The sequence below is a fragment of the Carex rostrata genome, chromosome 4, assembly GCF_964058835.1.
Source record: "Carex rostrata chromosome 4, lpCarRost1.2, whole genome shotgun sequence".
Lineage (NCBI taxonomy): Eukaryota > Viridiplantae > Streptophyta > Magnoliopsida > Poales > Cyperaceae > Carex > Carex rostrata.
The window spans coordinates 7,078,889-7,085,634 of record NC_135921.1 but is presented as its reverse complement, the minus strand read 5'-3'; the positions used below and the strand labels follow the sequence as shown (position 1 = coordinate 7,085,634).

At 32.8% G+C, this 6,746-nt stretch overlaps 1 long non-coding RNA gene across 1 annotated transcript; it reads right to left on the bottom strand.

The window, feature by feature from the left end:
* Positions 1-3,354: 3,354 nt before the first annotated feature.
* Positions 3,355-5,525, bottom strand: LOC144553294 (uncharacterized). The gene is made up of 2 exons (XR_013511346.1): positions 5,227-5,525; positions 3,355-3,601 (listed from the first exon to the last, which is right to left on the bottom strand). It is a non-coding gene; the product is annotated as an uncharacterized LOC144553294 (long non-coding RNA).
* Between the last annotated feature and the right edge of the window lie 1,221 nt (positions 5,526-6,746).

Genomic DNA, 6,746 nt, shown 5'->3' with positions numbered 1-6,746 from the left:
AAAAAAATAGTAAAATATTTCCAAAAAATATAAAAATTTGGTCTCCAAACACATATTAATATGTAGAACAAGATGAACGGTTTGGATCGGTTATTTGAACTTTGAATCCGGTGATTTATAGTCCAATGTATAAAAATACTTATACATTGCAATGTATGGTAGCCTTACTATATATATATATATATATATATATATATATATATATATATATATAGAGAGAGAGAGAGAGAGAGAGAGTAAGGCTACGGTACTTCGCGAATTAAATGAGCTGTTTTAATTCGCGCTCATATTTCTAGTTTTGAAGTTCAAATAGCCGATCCAAACCGTTAGATGTTTAATCTATTAAAATGTGCTTGGAGACAAAATTTTACATTTTTTGGAATTTTTTTACTATTTATTAAGATGGTTTGAAAATTGCTGTTTTTATTAAAATTCTGCGCCATTAAAAAATAGCGATTTTCAAACCATCTTAATAAATAGTAAAAAAATTCCAAAAAATATAAAATTCTGTCTCCAAGCACATTTTAATATAGATTAAACACTTGGTCTCTAGGTTCTAAGCTTAGATTAGATTAAGATCTCTAGCAAGGTCTTTCTAATCCTTGTTTAGTTCAAGGTGAACACTATGAGGTCGTTTCGACAAACGAAGGTATCTAAAAGACCTAGAAGAGAATTCGACTTCTCTCTATTTACCAAATTGACATTTGGTAGAGGTATATCCAAATCACCTTTAGTAGATAGATTTGTGATAAATGAATGAGTAGATATCCATTTGCATACATTTGAATTGCTTAATAGAATTAGCATAATAAAGTAGATCCGTAGATGCTTGTAAGATGGTCAAAATTTTTGAATTTATCGCCTTGCCGCATAATGAAATCCTTCAAGGGGGGCAGAGCTCAGGCCGGACTGGCGGAGGCGGGATAGAGCTGTTCTGCTACAGTGCGCGATCGGGTACTGTAGTGCTAGAGTGCGGTTTTTTCCTGAAAAAACTAGGAAAAAGAAAAGAGAGAAAGAGGAGCTAGGGTTTCTGTTTTAAGCTCTGATATCAAAAATAAATGAATTGTTGTTCTATTCCTTAGAAAGTTGAGCCTATATAGGCATTACAAATTACATCCGTAACCCTACAATTCTCCATAATTCTTTTCTTACCAATATAACCTTATAGTTGTAATAATGCAATAAACATACATAAATCTCAACAATACAAATAATTGTCATTCTTGTTAGAATAATAATTAATTATTATTCCATTACAGCATCAAAATAATAATTAGAGGGTTCAAATGCCTTAGCTCTTTCACGCATTATCGTCTCTCACGTATTTTAATTATTTTCGTTTTTGGAGTCTAAATAGTCGGTTTAACATAATCTCCATATTAAAATAAGCTTGAGACCAAATTTTATATATTGTTTTAAATTGTACTATTTTCATGTAGGTACAAAATCATTGTTTTTGGTTTAATTATAGTTATTTTGTACCTATATAAAAAATGGTAAAAGTTTCTAAAAAGATATAATTAATATTATTCGAGTCCAAGCACATTTTAATATGGTTCAGATTAATTGTTTGGATTTAGAAAATATATGAAGCATTTTGATCCTCCAATTAACTAATTAATTCATTTGTAATATCAGTTTTAATTGATGCCACTTACATCCTTTAAGACAATCAAATTGATACGTATATCTAATAACTCAAACCCAGTATTAGTTTTAATTAATGTCACTTACATCATGTGGCCGTTTTGGTTGGTGCTGGAGATGATGTGCCGGCTCTCGTTTAAGATGTGGTGAATGCAAAAAAAAAAAAAAAAAAAAAAGCTTTCATTTTTCTCAAATTTAAGTAACCCCGTATGTTTTCTTTTGTATTCAACAAGAAAATCACAGAGCTCGTTTCTCTAAATTTTAGTTCTATCCTTGTTGTTCTCTTTTGGTTGATGAGTGACAGGAAGAAACATATTACTGGTACAAATACTTGTTGCCATTAACATATCCCTAATTGCAATTAATTAAAATGGAAAGGTCCTTGAGACCTTGATTCAATTAACTTGTAATTGTTTAGCATGCCTCACAGAACAAACATTATTTGGGTTATACGATTGTATTTTGGTATGCCTCACCTTAGCCCATGATAATCATTCACTGTTGATTTAGGCCCAGAAAACGATCAAACCCAAAAAGGTTTATACCATTTTCTGCGAGTGATCCGAAAAATAACATTATTGTAGCGAGCAGAATTTACACCGTTGATTTTAAATCTCAAAATTACCGGCTCTAATAAATTTATCTTTGCTCTCCAGTCTTAATTTTCTAAACTGCTTGACTGTTTCATACAAGATGCACACTCCTGACCAATAACGGATGTCAATGAATCGAACTCGAATTGTCCTCAGTTAAGAGTTCAATTCGTAATTTTATCAAATCGTTCTAGCTCGAATCAAATTGAATTTTCAAATTTGAGTTTGACTTATAAAAGACTTCAAGCTAATTTGTTCGAATCAAGCTAGCTTAATTTAAATAAATTAAGAACGAGCATTCAACACTTGAATCAGCCTAAGTTTCGAACTAGCTTGGATAGTTGAGTTTATAACCAACGGTTGAGATTGAAGTAGAAAAAAATTCAAAGACTGAAATTGAAGTTTTTGTTTTAAGTATAAAACATCCAGATTGTACCGGTACAAGGTCATATTTTGGGCCTAAAAATAGGCAGTATATTCCAAAATTTTATTTTTAGCAAACTCAACATAGGCAGTATATGGCAAAATTTCGTTAAAATAATATATTAACAAAATATTACAATGTATAGCAAAATTTCATTACAAATTCTCTCAAAACAGATCATACATACAACTTTACTAGCTTTTTTTTATTTGTTATTGCATATATAAAAGAATAATACATATTTAGTTCACATATAAATGTGGAAGGATTCAGGATGCAAGTCCATGCGCTTGTTTAATTCCTTTAGATATTTCTTTCATTGATGAAAATTTTTCATCATCTTCAGCAATTTGTTGACGAAGGAGTTGGAGCTGGAGCAGGGGCACCGGCCCTCTCTCGAATTTTATCTGAAAAATTAAACGGAAGCATAATTTTTTGTAATATATGTGGTTCTAATTGCTTAAAAAATTAAATCAGGTGGTCCTTTATTGTAATTGTTGTTAGTGTTTCATAAATGTAGAACTTTCCTTATGTTCTCAACTTCCTTTATTTCCTGATAAAAAAAATTCGAAATTTTTGTGGTATTGAATCTAAAAAGTAGCATCTTGTCAAGTTTGTAGGTCGAATGAAACAATCAACCCCAAAGTTTAGCGGACAAATAATTTGGAAACTAAAAAAAAAAAAAAAACATTATTGGGAGAGGACAAACAAGCTAAAATTGAAAGATATCATTATCGCAAGCAAGATACAAGATACAGAAAGACCAACCAGAACATATTACTGAAATAGGTATTTGTAGTGCATTATGTATAATATTGTTGTCAATTTTGATACACATTTCAGAAACAAAAATGTTCCCATAATTGTAGATTACTCGTCCATAGTTGTAGATTTGTAATGTATATCAATTTTGGTCAGACCGGTAACTTCTTTTTTCCTACAATATTCAAAGAATCAGGTAAGCAAAATCGTTCAAATTTTGAAACTGTACAAAGAATAACAAAAAAATTATTATTTTTTAAAAAATTATTATGTTTTAAAGTTTGATTTAAACATCCTGGAGCTCCTACAAATATTCAAAGCATGCATCTATAATTCTATATGAAAAAAATATTGAACCTAACCCAACTAATTAGAAAGGGTTAATTTTTTGTGTGCCCTTCAACTCTTTCTTAATTTCTTATTTACCCTTTAAGACTTCAATATATTATATTTACCTCTCAACTCTTCTCATTCTTTTTTATTTGAAGAAATGTTCAAATGCCTCCATTTTTGGTGCCTCCATCATGCCTCCGCTTTTAAAAACTTAAATAACTCAAAATTTAAATTATAAATGTCAAAATAAAATTGTCAGATGTGATCTATGTTATTTTTTATATATGCTCATAAAATATTAACACATTTTAATTTTGTTTTTATGTGAAATAATAAGTTGAAAAATCAACGTCTAGAAACTATCCACATTAGTACATTTTTTTTACAATCTATTGATGACTACCAAAATAAAGTTGAAATGTCATAATATTTTACATGTGCATAGATAAAATGATGTAGATCATATTCAATGGTTTTATTTTGACGTTTTTTCAAATTTTTAGTTATTAAAATTATGAAAATGGAGGCATGATAGAGGCACCAAAAATGGAGGCATTTGAACTCTCCTCTTCTTATTTACCTTTTACACTTATTCAACACACTTTAATTTTAATATTTCTGATTATACCCCTCATTTATTTCTTCTTCTTCAATTAAAGCAAATGAAAGACATGTGAGAGAGACAATGGTGAGCTTAGTCATTTTTGAGCTTCTCCTTCGCTTCTCTAGCGAAGCTTTTTTATTCGCCGCAATTCGAATTGGAGTGCAAGTTGTAGTGTACAACTTTTTTATTAGCAACAATTCGGATTGGAGCTTTTGCATCAATTCGGATTCAAACATACGCTACAACTCGCACTCCGATCCAAATTACCGCGAATAAAAAAGCTTTGCTAGAGAAGCAAAGGAGAAGCTCAAAAATGGCTAAGCTCACCATTGTCTCTCTCACATGACTTTCATTTGCTTTAATTGAAGGAGAAGAAATAAAAGAGGGGTATAATTGGAAATATTAAAATTAAAGTGTGTTGACTAAGTGTAAAGGATAAATAAGAAAGAATGAGAAGAGCTGAGAGATAAATAGAATATATTAAAATCTTGAAGGATAAATAAGAAATTAAGAAAGAGTTGAAGAATAAACAAGAAATTAACCCAATTATAAAATATACAACAGAGCAAAAATCAGAACTGAAACTAAGATTTTACAAAAACAACCATATAAAAGTCTCAACTTGTAACGCAGCGGTAATTAATCAACCCCGCCCTCTTAAATACTAATTTTCTCAACTAATCGCAGATATCTATAGAAATTAGAAAGAGAGGAGACTAAACTATCTTTGAATTGGATCAAATTTTATATACACCTTATCATGTGATGAAAAAATTTTCAATTTTCAATTTTTCACAATAACAATTACATTAAATATTAAAAACTTGTAAAAGAAAAATAAAAGATATATAGATGAAGTATACCTTCGTGTCCCCACAAAGGAATCCCTGGTGAGTCGCACTCGGGCGGGCAAAAAGCATTGCAGGTTATTGTCCAATGGCGCCTCCTAATACAATTGTTCCAGCACTTTCTGCCCTTGTCGCAATCCAGAATTCCTCCTACACAATTTGATGTAAAGACCCCCAGAAAAATAGCCAAGAGAAGAAACACGGCCAAAACACGTCGGGAATCCATGTCGGCCTAGAAGAAAGATTTTGTCTCGGGTGTTCTTCTCTCTTGTTGGTAAATAATATTGGGGATGAATGTACTTGCGTGATTACCGTCCTTTAAAAAGAATTGATAGTTAAAATTTAGACAGGTCGAAATAATCACCAATCGGTGGTTTTAATTAACAAGGATTGGTGGGTTGTGTTGGATTGCAGTGTAATCAGTCTAATTTTGGGTATTTTAATTTGCACTGATTATAGCATAATGAGAAATGAAATACAATAGCAGTAGAGTATTAACAATACCCTTAACGGGTATACCCTACCCTACCCGCCCGTGCCCGCTGCTCGGGGTACCCGTGCCCGAGCCCGGGTATGGGTCGGGTACGCGGGTACGCGGGTAGGGGCAAAAACCGGACCGGACTCACATTTTTGGACCCATACCCGACCTTACCCTACCGACCTTACCCGTACCTGACTATACCCGTACCCGACTATACCCGTACCCGACTACCCGACTACCCCTACCCGATACCCGAGTACTGTTCACTTTAATTCAAAATTCAAAAAACCGGTTCCCTCCCACCCGCCCACCCGGTGCCATCCCATCCGGACCCGACCCATACCCGGAAAAAAATACAGCAAAAAAAAATAAAAAAACCAACAAAAAAACCAGAAAAAAACTGCAAAAAAAAAAAAAAAAAATACCCGTACCCGCCTACCGGTCAAGGGTACACGGGTACGGGTATAGGACAGGTAGGGTATGGTTTTTGAAAAATATACCCGACCATACCCGTACCCGAATACCCTTGTACCCGTCCTACCCGTACCCGAGACGTACCCGTCCCGGGTATACCCGGGATACCCGTACCCGCCCGACCATTAATACCCTAAATAGCAGCATGTAACGATGGTCTGTGATGATACAGTTAAGAAAACAGTTTGACATGTACAAGCCAAGAGTTATCTAATAAAGAAGGGAAACCTATAGTTAATAAAGTTCTTAAAATATTGGGTGTATTGCTGTGGGTTCATAAGTTTGATCAGAAGTAAGCACAAAATATTAATAAGAGTATTTTTTTTTTCTCCTATCAAATCAGAGCGGAATAACGGATAGGAATTTTAAAAAGTCATGACATGACCGGATACATCACGGCACAACACAACACATGTGCCGGTAACATGCCCTAACTATTTTTTAAAAATTTAGCACAACACATTACATGGTTATAGGTAATTAGAATCGTTAGATGTTGATCGAATGGTGAATATTTAATAAACTAACCTAAATTACGAAAAAGATAATTAAACATTACCAAATGTCACGCTTGGACACG